Source organism: Melozone crissalis, unplaced genomic scaffold (genome assembly GCF_028551555.1).
Source record: "Melozone crissalis strain CALT ecotype California unplaced genomic scaffold, PUWL_Pcris_2 ptg000017l_1, whole genome shotgun sequence".
Taxonomy (NCBI): Eukaryota; Metazoa; Chordata; class Aves; order Passeriformes; family Passerellidae; genus Melozone; species Melozone crissalis.
In genome coordinates this window covers 14,521,108-14,533,459 of record NW_026535795.1, presented here as the reverse complement: position 1 = coordinate 14,533,459, position 12,352 = coordinate 14,521,108, and the positions used below count along the sequence as shown (strand labels likewise).

The window sequence follows — 12,352 nt, the reverse complement described above, 5'->3', positions numbered from 1 at the left end:
TGGGACTGACCCCCAGGGACAACCCCAGAGCCCGGGGCTGTGCCTGGGAGTGGTGCTGGGACCTGGCCCTGCCCTGCCTGGGGCTGGCCCTGCCCTGCTGACCCCCTCACTGCTTTTTGGGACGAGCAGTGAGTGTCCAAAAGCTGCCCCAGCCAAGTCAGCCCGGGCAGGGAGCAGGACCAGCAGCCTGCAGCCATCCCTGCCCTCCTCCCTGCCTCACCCAGGGATGGCACCAGAGCACAGCCCTGCAATGCTGTGGTGCAGCAGGGCAGGGAGGCACAGCCCAAAAGTCCGGGGAGCCCCGTTCAGACCCCACTGCCCACTGTGTGGCACAGGGCTGCACTCCAGGAGCTGCTGCAGCCCTGGTGGAACAGCCCTCACTCACCCTGCAGGGACTGGCACAGAGCTGCTCCATCCTCCCTGCCCGCAGAGGAAGGCACAGAGCAGGGGTTCAGCTGCCTTGTGCTGGGATGTGCAGCCAGGGCAGAGCAGCTGCTCCCTGGGCAACAAGAACACAAGGCCAGGCACCCTGGGATGCAGTGGGATGGAGGAGGGGAGGACTTGAGGAGAGGAACTGCACCCAGAGCAAGGGAGGGCACCAAAAGGAGCCCAATCCTGGCACAGGCTCAGCCCTGCCTTCCCCATCTTCTCCCATCCAAAGGAAGGGCCAAGCACTTTCCCCACCATCATCATCCTCTGCTCTGCGCCCCACAAGGCCCTGTCAGGGTCTGCAGTGGTGACAAAGTGACATTTTCCCCAAGGGAAGGTGCTACCTTGTGCAGCATTGGGGTGGCTCAGTTGGAAGGACCTGCAGTGACCAGCTGGTGATGTCCATGTCCCAGCCAGCCCCAGGGGGAGGGAGCTGCTGGAACCCAGAGACAGGAGGAGCTCATTGCGAGCACAATCCCTGTGCCATGACCAAAGTGTCACCAACCCTCCCAAAGCAGGGGACACCCCCTGGGCACAGAGCTGCACCTCCCCAGGCCCCAGCACCCAGGAGATAAAGGGACAGCTGTGGAACCAGAGACACCCAAGGGCCCCACCTGCACCCGGGCCACCAAAGCCACCAGCAAGGCCAGGGGCTGGCTGGCACCAGGGCCACCATGGGGATGGCACATGTCCTCCTTCCTGCTCCTCATGCCAGCCCAGCATGGGGGACCCCAACAGGGATTTGCACCCATGCAGGGCCAGAGCTTCCTGGTGGCCTTGCCCAGGAGCAGAACACTCAGAACACTGCCCATGGGTACCCAGCCCAGCACAGAGCCCAGGGCACCCTGTCCAACACGTGGGGGACACTGTGGCCATGCAGGAGCACCTGAAACCCACATGGAACCCACCTGGAACCCACCTGGAACCCACCAGTGACACTGGGCCTGCAGCTCTGCCTGGACCAAGTGCAGACTGCTCACCCCACACCCAAAGCCCTGCACACAGGGGCAGGACAAGGATCCCTGCCACTGCTGGCTCTCCCTGCACCCCTGGGCACGGGTGGAGTTGGCATCTTGCAAAATGCCTGGAGGAGGAGAGCTGGTGAGAAACTGCTCATAAAGCACAGCAGAGACCTGCCCTGCTGGGAGCCACAGGCAGCTCCAGCCCTGGGAGCCCATCCCAGCCCTCAGTAGGGACCCAGACCCCACACCCACAGACCATGGAGCATCCTGAGCAGGAAGGGACCCACAAGGACCATCCAGCCCAGCCCCCAGCCCTGCACAGACACCCCAACAATCCCCCCTGTGCCTGGGAGCGTTTCTAAACCTTCCTGGAGCTCTGGCAGCCTCGGGGCTGTGCCCATCCCCTGGGCAGTGCCAGCACGCTCTGGGTGTGGAACCTCAGATAGAGAACCTGCAGCCATTGCCCTGTGGGGCAGGAGCCCCGTGGGCAGCGGGGTCTGAGCCCTGTGGTGCCCATTGTCACACACTGCTGTCACCTGGGGCAGAGCCAGGACAGGGGGTGCAGCTCTGGGGCTCCTCACCCCAATTTTCAGATAAGGACATGAGGGCTGTGCTGCAGCCCTGCCCAGGCTCACCTCACTCTGCAGCTCAGAGAGCCCCAGCAGAGCAGGACCGTGTCCCCCCAGCCCTCAGGGCTCTGGAAGCTGCTCACATCTGGTTCCCATGGCTGTCACTGTGCTGGGGGGCTCTGCAATGGGGGAGCCCAGCAGCTGGAGGGACTCTGGTGTCCCTGAAGAGGCTGGGCCACAGGCCACGGACTCTTCCACACATTGAATTTTGCAGCTCAACCTTCCCAGGCTGCACCTGAGGCCCGCTGGGAGCCCAGGGATCCACAGCCAGCAAAACCCCAGAGCTGCTTTGCAAACACCCTCAGACCGTCCTCACAACAGAGAGCACAGAACCCCAGAGTGGGCAAACCCAACAGTGAGACCCCAAACCCCTCTGGCAGTGGATGAGGCAGCTGCAGGGTTTCTGTGGGCACAGGGGCTGCTGCCCCAGCCCCAGCCAAGGCAGGAAGCAATCCCAACACAAAGAGAGCCTCAACAAGCCCAAGGCCAGCAGTGTTTGGTGTTTTGGTGGGAGCAGGCCAGATTGCCAGGGGTTCCTGGCAGACAAGGCTCTCCCTGCAGCACCTCTCCGTGCTGAGCAACCTTTTCTGTGCTGTAAAACCCACTCAGCCTCATGTGGGATGTGGAAAGGAGAACAAATGCTTTCAGGATAAACTCACGCTGCTTGCAGGGGCTGCTCTCAGCACTCAGCTCGGGCACGATTTACAACCTGCAAAGAGGAAAGCAGATTTGGTTAAAAGGAAGGGAAAAGTCCTGCCCAGAGATGATGGCAAGCACTCAGAAGGACACTACAGCTGTCACCAGAGGGTGCCTGCCCAGCTCCAGCGCTGTGTTTGGATTCCATACCACTCTCCCTGCTGGAAATGGGAGCTGTGCATTGCTTCAGACTCCTTCTGCTCTCCTGATGTGCAGCCAGCCCCGCTGCCTCCTGGAGAACAGCAAATATTTACTACAGCAGAGCCCACACACCTCTGAGTGCCACCAGATGCCCTGGGCATGGCCTGGCTCTCCTTTCAGGCCATCTGTGCCACCTCCTTGTCCCCATGGCTCCAGGGCCAGCAGGGCTTTGCCTGGGGGGCAGCGGTGCAGGAGCCTGAGCCAGCAGGGCCAGCCCAGCCTGCAGCAGCCTTGCAGAGCCTCTTTACATGACAGCTGCACCCAGCCAGGGAGGAGGATCTGCCCAGCAGCACCACAGGAGCAGGAAGCACGGTCTGGCACAGCAGGGACAGCTCCCACTCCTCCAAGGGTTAAATTTCAAACATCCTCGGACAGACGAGGCCCAGCCTCCCCCCAGGCAGAAGCAAAGCAGGCCTATGCAAAACTCCCTCCTCTGCCATGGATTCAGCAAAATCCTTTCACTCTCCACAAGCAAACATCAGCTGTGTGCAGCCCAGAGCCCGCCCTGAGCAGCACAAAGGCTGCTCCCAGCCAGAAATCCTGATGGGATAAAGCTGTGAGCTCCTGCAAGGAGCCAAACCCACCTTAGAGCAGGTGAGCTGCAGGAGAGGTGAGGTGACAGGAGGGGGTGGCAGCTGTCCTGTGCCTGTCACCCCGGGGAGGCACAGGCAGGATGTCACCACGGGCTGGCTCTGGGTGCCCCCCTGCCCAGCCTGGCTGAGCTGTCCTGGCTGAGGGAGCAGGGCTGGTGCCCATACAGGGCAAGGCTGTGCCCAGCCCAGCACTGGTGACACCAGAGCCCCACAGGCACCACTGCCATGGAGCTGGGGGTGTGTCCCAGTGTCACTCAGGGATGCCACTGGTGTCTGGGGGCTGCTGTCATGCCCACAGTGCTCCACCCCAGACAAAGCTCCCTCCTTCCCCTGCCTGCTCTGCTCAGGAGCTGCTCCTGCAGAGCAGAGCAGACCAAGCCCCTGTGGGCAGGGCTCTGTCTGTCCATGGGTGGCACCAGGCTGAGCTGATCCACGGGCTGGGCTCCAGCAGCAGCACAGGGCACACAGGGGATCTGTGGGATTCTCTCCCTGCTCCAGCACAGCTTCAGTGGCCCTGCTCCTTCTCTGTGGGGCCCAATGATTTCTCTGGGTTCTCCACGCTGCTGCCAGGTTTGTGTGCTTGGATTTCTCTCATCCCAGCTCAAGGGGGTCCATGGATGCCCAGCAGAGATGGGCAGGAGGTGCAAGAGCAGCCGGCTTCCTCCAGACCCCCGAGGAGGAGGATGGCACCAGGGCTCCCAGGGCTGCACCCTGAGGCAGGAGGGAGGATGCAGCCAGCGGGGCAGGGCAGTGACACTCAGCACTATGCTGTCACTGCCACACAGAGCCCCTGCCCTCCCCATGCCCTCCTGCCCTGGGAGAGGCCACCGTGACTGCTGAGACAGCTCTGAGCCATGGCCCCATTGGGGTGGGAGCCACTGCACCAATGAGGATCCCATTAATGCAGGGCTCTGGGAATGCTGGCAATGGCAGCGAGGCCTCCCCCAGCCCTGCTCAATTCTGCCCAGAGCAGCAGCTCCCAGAGCCCAAACCCACAGCAGCCTGAGCCCTGAGCTCCTGCCCCTGCTGCTCCCAGAGCCCAAACCCACAGCAGCCTGAGCCCTGAGCTCCTGCCCCTGCTGCTCCCAGAGCCCAAACCCACAGCAGCCTGAGCCCTGAGCTCCTGCCCCTGCTGCTCCCAGAGCCCAAACCCACACCAGCCTGAGCCCTGAGCTCCTGCCACCCAGCCTTGCTGGTGCCAGGCTGTGTGCACGGCCACAGCCACTGCCCCGGGCTCACAACTATCCACAGTGACCCACATTGTCACCACATTGTCACCACCTCGTCAGCACTGCCAGCCAGCCAGGCCCTGACGGGTCAGGGTGACACTGCCTGGGGACAGACACAGGGACAGGGTGGCACACGGATGGAGGCACTGCTGGCCTGGCTTAGGAAGGAGCCCTGCACTGTCCCAGCTCACCCAGATTGAAAGCAGCCCCTGGCACAGCTGCTGATGGGTCACACCGAGGGACAGGGACTCAGTGTCCCCTCCAGCAGGGCAGGGGGTGCAGCTGGAAAGGAGCCCAGGAGACACAAGGGAGATCATGGACCACCCCAGGGACCATGGACCACACCACCATGGCCTTCCCAGGCCTGCCCAGGCTGAGACTGAGCTCCAAAGCTCCATCAGCAGCATGGAGGTGCCCAGGAGGGCTGAGAGTGCCCCTGTACCCAAAACACAGCACAGGCAGCTGCACCTTCTCTACATCCAGTGGCCCTTCCCTGGGTCACCCCAAGTCAGACAGGTCTTACACCAGACCAAGGTGATGAGCAGGAATTTACTCATCCCAGAATGGTTTGGGCTGGAAGGGACCCCAAAGCCCATCTAATTCCATCCTCTGCCATGGGCAGGGACACCTTCCACTGGACCAGGATGCTCCAAGTCCCATCTAGGCTGGCCTTGGACACTTCCAGGCATGCTGTGCTGCCATGGCCACCATGCCCTACCAGCAGGAAGCATTCTTTGGTTCCCTGAAGAACAGTCCCAGGGAATCTGCAGAGGTCACAGCCCCTGCCCCACGAAGGGATGTGCAGACCCAAGCCAGAACAGCCCTCCCAGGAGGCTTCTCTTGTTCTGGCCACTCCACAGAACCTTCATCTATCAGGACCTGAGTAAATCTGTTAAAGGGAAATACTGCTGAGAATTTGGTCTGGAATTTTCCCCTGCCAAAGTTCACCATCACCACATAACATCAATCTGTATCCCTGTCAAAACCCTCCCACAGGGAGCAGCAGCCCCACCAACCAACCACCCCTCTCCCACCTGGAGCCCTTTGCCACGTCCCTCTCAGCATCCCCAGAGCCCCAAAGCTGTGCCAGTACCCTGATCCCCCGTGCTCCTGCCAGCACAGACACTGCCAGACCCAGAGTGCACCTCACTACAGCATCCAGCTGCTCCCCAGGGGAGAAAAACCCACAGGACCCCTGAGCCCTTCCCATGAGGCCACTGGGGATGGGCTGGTGGAGATGGGCCGGGAGGATGGAGGGGATGGATGGTGGAGATGCTCTGGGAGGATGGAGGGGATGGGGAGGACGGAGGGGATGGGCCAGTGGAGATGCTCTGGGAGGACAGAGGGGCCGGGCCGGTGGAGATGCTCAGGGGAGGAAGGAGGGGATGGGCCGGTGGAGATGCCCCAGGAGGATGGAGGGGATGGGCTGGGCGAGATGCTCTGGGAGGATAGAGGGGATGGATGGTGGAGATGCCCCAGGAGGATGGAGGAGATGGGGGGGATGGAGGGGCCGGGCCGGTGGAGATGCTCAAGGGAAGATGGAGGGGATGGATGGTGGAGATGCTCAGGGGAGGATGGAAGGGATGGATGGTGGAGATGCTCCGGGAGGATAGAGGGGATGGAGGGGATGATCTGGTAGAGATGCTCCAGGAGGATGGAGGGGATGGATGGTGGAGATGCTCCAGGAGGATGGAGGGGATGATCTGGTAGAGATGCTCCAGGAGGATGGAGGGGCCAGGCCGGTGGAGATGCTCAGGGGAGGAAGGAAGGGATGAAGGGGATGGACCATTGGAGATGCCCCGGGAGGATGGAGGGGATGGACCAGTGGAGATGCTCTGGGAGGATGGAGGGGATGGAGGGGATGATCTGGTGGAGATGCCCCGGGAGGATGGAGAGGCTGGGCTGGGGGAGATGCCCCGGGAGGATGGAGGGGATGAATAGTGGAGATGCTCCAGGAGGATGGAGGGAATGGACCAGTGGAGATGCTCTGGGAGGATGGAGGGGCTAGGCTGGGGAGATGCTCCAGGAGGATGGAAGGGATGATTTGGTGGAGATGCTCCGGGAGGATGGAGGGGATGGATGGTGCAGATGCTCAGGGAGGATGGAGGGGATGATCCAGGGGAGATGCTCTGGGAGGATGGAGGGGATGGAGAGGATGATCCAGTGGAGATGCCCCGGGAGGATGGAGGGGATGGACAGTGCAGATGCTCCGGGAGGATGGAGGGGCCGGGCCATCCCCGCCCCCGGCCGGCCAGGGCGCCTCGCTCGCTGCTGGCACGGCCCCAGCCAGGCCGATGAGCTGATTACAAAGGGGAATGTGTCATTTCAAACACACAATCAGATTTCCCGGCCCTTCTGCCCATAACAAAATGTCTCGTGAAATGGCTCGTTCTGTTCTCCCATAGAAACGTGTTTCCCTTCTAAAGCCTGATACGAGGAGCCGAGGGGGGAAAAAAAAAAGGAAAAGGCAAAGCTAAAAATATCACCCGAAAGATACCATGACAGCAACAGATTCACAGGAAAATGAGGTGGGAAGGGGGCTGTGAATGTGTTAAGATCCTGTTTAATCTCTCCCCAGCCACCTAAAAAACGCACGGAAGGCAGAAACGATACCTCAACATTTCCTTTGTGCGGAGCTGACTCCACCCTGTGTTTTCCTCTCCATCTGATGCTCGGGAAGGATAGCAGCAGACATCTCTGCTGCCAGGCAGCGAGGGGCCCGGCAGTGGGTTAGTAGGAGCAGAGGGAGGAAGGAGCCGGTGGGAGGAACCTGGCAGCAGGGCTGGGCTGTGAATCCCCATTCAGCATCGCCTCAGCCGCAGGATGTGCTTTACTCCGGCACAGCACCTGCTCCTGCTGCCCCCAGCGCCTCCCCAGGGCTCCAGGGGGCTCGGGGACAGCCCGGCCCAGCCAGGAGCTCCCAGGGCCCAGCACAGCCTGGGGGAGCGGGCTGGGCACTGAGGGGGGATAGAGCACATCCCGGCCTGCGGCCACATTTCACTGCCACAAAGGGGCCAAGTGACCGAGTGAAACTGCTGACCCGCTGGCAGGCACAGATCTGCAGCTTCAGCCTCATTTGTCTCGTGTTCTGAGCACAATGGGGTCAGCCCAGCATGCCCTGGCTGTGCTCCTGCAGCCCGGGCTCTGGGCAGCTCCTGCACGAGGGTCCCGGGCACTGCTGAGCCCCCAGGAGTGCCCTGCACATCAGCAGGAGGGGGAAAGAAAATCCTCTTCCAGAGAGTTATCATCCAGATTTTAAGGCTCTGTCTGCTGCTTCCATTCCGTGCCAGGACACTGACAACTCTGAGCTGCATCCAGAGCCCCCTCAGCTGAGTACTGGGACAAGCAGACAGGAATTTGTATCAAATGACCCATCCAGGGCTCTGGGGTGTCTGTCCCATTCCACACAGTCCCATCACTCCCTGCCCAGTGCAAACAGAGCAAACCTTGACTCCTGTCCCAGTTGTACCAAACTTGAGCCCAACAGCTCTCCTTAGGACTGGATATTAGGGAGAAACCCTTCCCTGTGAGGGTGGGCAGGCCCTGGCACAGGCTGCCCAGAGGAACTGTGGCTGGACATGTCCAAGGCCAGGTTGGCTGGGGCTTGGAGCAACTGGGATAGCCGAAGGTGTCCCTGCCCATGGCAGGAGGGTTGGACTGAGATGAACTTTAAGGTCCTTTCCAACCCAAACCCATGATTCTATGGCTCCAACATCCCCTTGGAGCAAGGCAGGACAGAGGGAGCAGCTGCCATCCAAAACAAGGGACATCCATGGTGCCTGGGCCCAGCACCTGCTTTGCACCAGGGACACTCTCTGTGCACAGGAGCTGCTGCAGGAAGCAGCCACTGCTTCCACACTGGAAAACGTGGCTGCCCAGACTTCCTCCTCTTTGTCTGAAGACACACTTGGGTCCTGGACAACCCACAAGGTTCCCCTCAAGGGCTGGAAGGAGAGGAAGGCTGGATCTGCAGCCACAGGGAGCCTTGCAGCAGGTCCCCATCAGGGACAGTCTCCTCCAACCATGCCTTCCCCCTCCTGTGATCCAGACAGGAGCACCCTGAAGGACCAGCCTGGCCAGCAGCAGTGATGATGCTCAGCTCTACAGCCCTGAGTGGCACAGGGCAGGGGCTGGAAGGGGCTCCTGAGGGAGGCTGGAGATTCCTGCAGCTCACACAGACCCAGCTCCTTCCAGGCTCAAGGGACAGCACGAGCTCCCAGTGCCTCTGATCCCAGGCTGAGAGCCCACATCCCCTGCACAGGGTCAGGGCCCAGCACCACAGACCTGCACAGCCTGTGACAAACCCAAAGCTGCTGACTCAGAGGCACTGAGTGCTCTGAGGAGAACAATGAGCCCCGCAGCCATGGCTGTCACAGCCCCAGCACGCTTTAGGTGCTGCCAGAGAGTCAGGTGTTCATGCATGCACAAGTTCCCCTGTGCAGGAGCTCCCAGCACCCAGGGACTGCCACTGTTTTGTGTTTCTCCTTTGGCAGAGGGAGCTTCAGGCTCAGCTCAGACCTCCAAGTGACAGGCACCGCATGCAAGTCTACTACAGGCAGGCCTGGCAGCCGCCCACGCTGCTCTGACAGAGCTCAGCCCTGCTCCTCGCGCTCCCATCGTGTCCCAGCTGCCACCCTGCACCACAGCCCCGTGCCCAGGCAGCAGGGAAACGGCCCAAGTGCACAGCCAAGGAGAACTGAGGCAAAGGACACTCCAGTGGGGTCTGTGAGCCTGAGCAGGAAGCTCAGGGAAGAGCCAAGCCCAACCCCTGCCCTTTAACCGACAGGTCATTGTCAGCAGCTTCCTAATTTAGAAACCCTAATTAGTTATGGGAAAGATTTCTTCTGTTAGGGACAGAATTAGTCAGGCACCTGAGTGGTCTGGAAGGTTCCTGCAGGAAAGCAGAAGTCCCAGCAGTGCTGGACAGAGGGGAAGACAGGCAGGATGCCCGGAGTGACGGCGGAACCCCGCGGGACGAGGGCTCGGTGCTGCCAGCAGAAATCCTTCATGTAACTCCAGAAAGCAGGGAGGGATCCAGCTCCTCACCAGGACCAAGGTCATCACCCAGAGCTCAACAGGGAGCTCAGCTGCCTGGGGGAAGAAAAAGACTTTCCCCATTCTATGCTGCAGTGACTCCTTCAGCCGAGCCAGCCACAAAGACATCACACATCACCCTGGAAGGTTGTGGTGGGGCTGGCAGCCCAGGGAAGGGGCCCCAGCATGCTCTGTGTCTGCACAGGGAAGGCACCAAAATCTTCTGCACACCAGGAACACTCATACCCCTAGCTCAGAAACCCCATGCTGGACTCCAAAAACCCTTTCTAGATGCTTCCTCCTGACCAAAACATCTCCCCTAAGAGTTCTGGAGAATGCTCATATCTCAAAAATTGGTAAAAATCAGGTAGTCCTAGGCACAACATCCACAAGCAGCCAAAGCAGCAGGGGAAGAACCCATCTCCTGCCAAAGGGAGCCAAACACAGGCTCTGCACCCCAGGGCTCTGCTGGGAACGGCTGCATGGAGGAGAGCAATCCCCACGGCACAGGGATGGAGGGAAGAGGAGAGGAGATGGAATCCTCCCCTCCCAGAGGGGCTCAGGGCCCACAGGAGACAGCTGCACCCTGCTCCTGGACTCCAAACACAGAGGCCATCCTTGGGTAAGGAGGGGAGCTCTGGACCTGCCACAGCTTCCAGAAGATGCCCTGTGTTCCTGCAGGCAGCAGACAGGTCGGGATGGAGAGACCCAGCACCCCGGGGAGCCCCGCAGACGGCGCCGTGCCTGCGAGCCAGACTCCGAACCAACATCATTAGAGTCATTAATGAATTCCCTTCCTGCAAGAACCATCACCCAAAGCCAGGCAGGCTCCCCTCAGCTCCAAACTCGCCCCATGGCAACAAGGACACACAGCTGAAGCCACCAGAGCCGCTCCCCAGCCGTGTCCGAGGGGCCTGGCACAGCCAGGGGACGTGCAGACTCCCGAGGGGCAGAGCAGAGGAACAACGTGCCTCCCCACACCCCGAGCTTTTCTGGAGTAAAATTCCCTTTGGGCAAGTGCAGCAGGAGAAAGCTGGAGGGAAAGTGGCAGCTGAGTGCGGGAAGGAGGTGGAGGCATGGGCTGGTCTCGCTGGGGATGCTGGAGAAGCCACACCTCATGCACAGCAATGGAGAAGGGGCTGATCAGGAGTCACCTCACAGCATCCACAGCTGAATGAAGCACAGCTTTGCCATCGCCTGCAGCACACTGAGACTGCCCAGCCGCACACCCCGACCATTGTCTGCCCACAGGAGGGTCCCCACCGAGACGGGCTGAGGGAACAATACAGAGAAACAGGATGGGAAATACAGAAACCACTGATGGGGAAAGGGCCACGCAGGTCCTCTAGTACAATCTCCCGGGTAACCAGCCTATGGAGAAAATGCTGAGCTCAAGGATACCTCCAGAGCCCACCTCCTGCCATATGACGGTACTCCAAAAATAACCACAGAAATATGCGAGGACCCATTCCAAGTTGTTCCTGGCTCTCTCCACATTCTCCCTCTAATGTAAATCGTCTCCCTCAAATCACAGCCCGGCGGTTCAATGTGCTGCCGCAGCTCGGGGCTTCGGATCCCCGGGGCTCGGCATTGCCGGGGATGGCCGGGTCGCTGCTGCAGGACGGGGCCGGCGCTGCCGCCTGCCCGGAGCCGCCGGGACCGGAGCCCCGCCCGCAGCATCCCGGCGGGACACGGAGCGGGATGCGCCGCCGCCGCCGCTGAGGGCAGGCCCGGCTCGGGGCAGCGCTCCCGGCCCGGGGCTGAGCCCTGCCCGCCTCTCTCCTCACAGCCCGCGCCGCACCTGGGGCTGCCCGGCCCCGCACCCCGGCCGCTCACCTCGGCTCTGCCCGCTCGGCTCGGCTCCGTTCCGCCGCCGTGTGCGGGGCGCGGCCGCCGCCGCTGCCCGTCCGTGCCCGCTCCTGCCCCGCCGTGCGGCGGGCGCGGCGCAGCGCGGGGCGGGCCGGGCGCGGTGCGGCGCTGCGGAGGGGCGGGCCCGGGGCTCCCGCACCGCCCCCGCCCGGGCCCGGGGCTCCCGCACCGCCCGCACCGCCCCCGCCCCGAGCGCTCCCAGCCCGCGGGGCTGCGGGGCCTGCGGGGGCTGCGGGGCTCCCTCTGCCCCCGGGACACCGAGGGCCCCCCGGGTCCCCACGCACGTCCCGCGGGACGCGCCCCCGGCCACGGGCGGGGTCTCCGGGGTCCCGGTACCTTCAGTCCCCGCCCCCCGGTCCCGTCCCTGCTGAGCCTCCTCTGTCACCCGTGCGGGACACGCGGCGGGTCCTGCCCGGCCCTTCGTGGGGCACCCCGGGCTGCCCAGCAGCAGCGTTTGGGGGCACACCCGTGAGCCGGCCCCGGGACATCTCCACACCAGCAGCTGCCAGACTTGTGCATTTTCGGGGTGGCAGGGCAAGCAGCCCCTCAGGAAAGGGGAGGCTGTTGCTCTTCAAAATCTGCGTGCACCCACAGCACTGACACGTGGGATGCATGGGCACACTTGGATGCACAACAGGGATGCACTGGGGGCACAGGGATGCACTGGATGGAGAGGGATTCTCTGGATACACAGCAGGGATGCACTGGAT

The 12,352-nt window shown here is 62.0% G+C and overlaps 1 protein-coding gene across 10 annotated transcripts in view; it reads right to left on the bottom strand.

Moving 5' to 3' along the window:
* The window catches only part of EPB41L1 (erythrocyte membrane protein band 4.1 like 1), a 63,695-nt gene extending 52,002 nt beyond the window's left edge, over window positions 1–11,693 (bottom strand). For all 10 annotated transcript variants that reach the window (XM_054274850.1, XM_054274852.1, XM_054274854.1 and 7 more), the window contains exons 1-2: window positions 11,610–11,693; window positions 2,680–2,729 (exon numbers count right to left, since the gene is read on the bottom strand). The gene's annotated coding sequence lies outside the window, so the exon portion shown is untranslated. The remainder of the gene's footprint in view (window positions 1–2,679; window positions 2,730–11,609) is intronic.
* Between the last annotated feature and the right edge of the window lie 659 nt (window positions 11,694–12,352).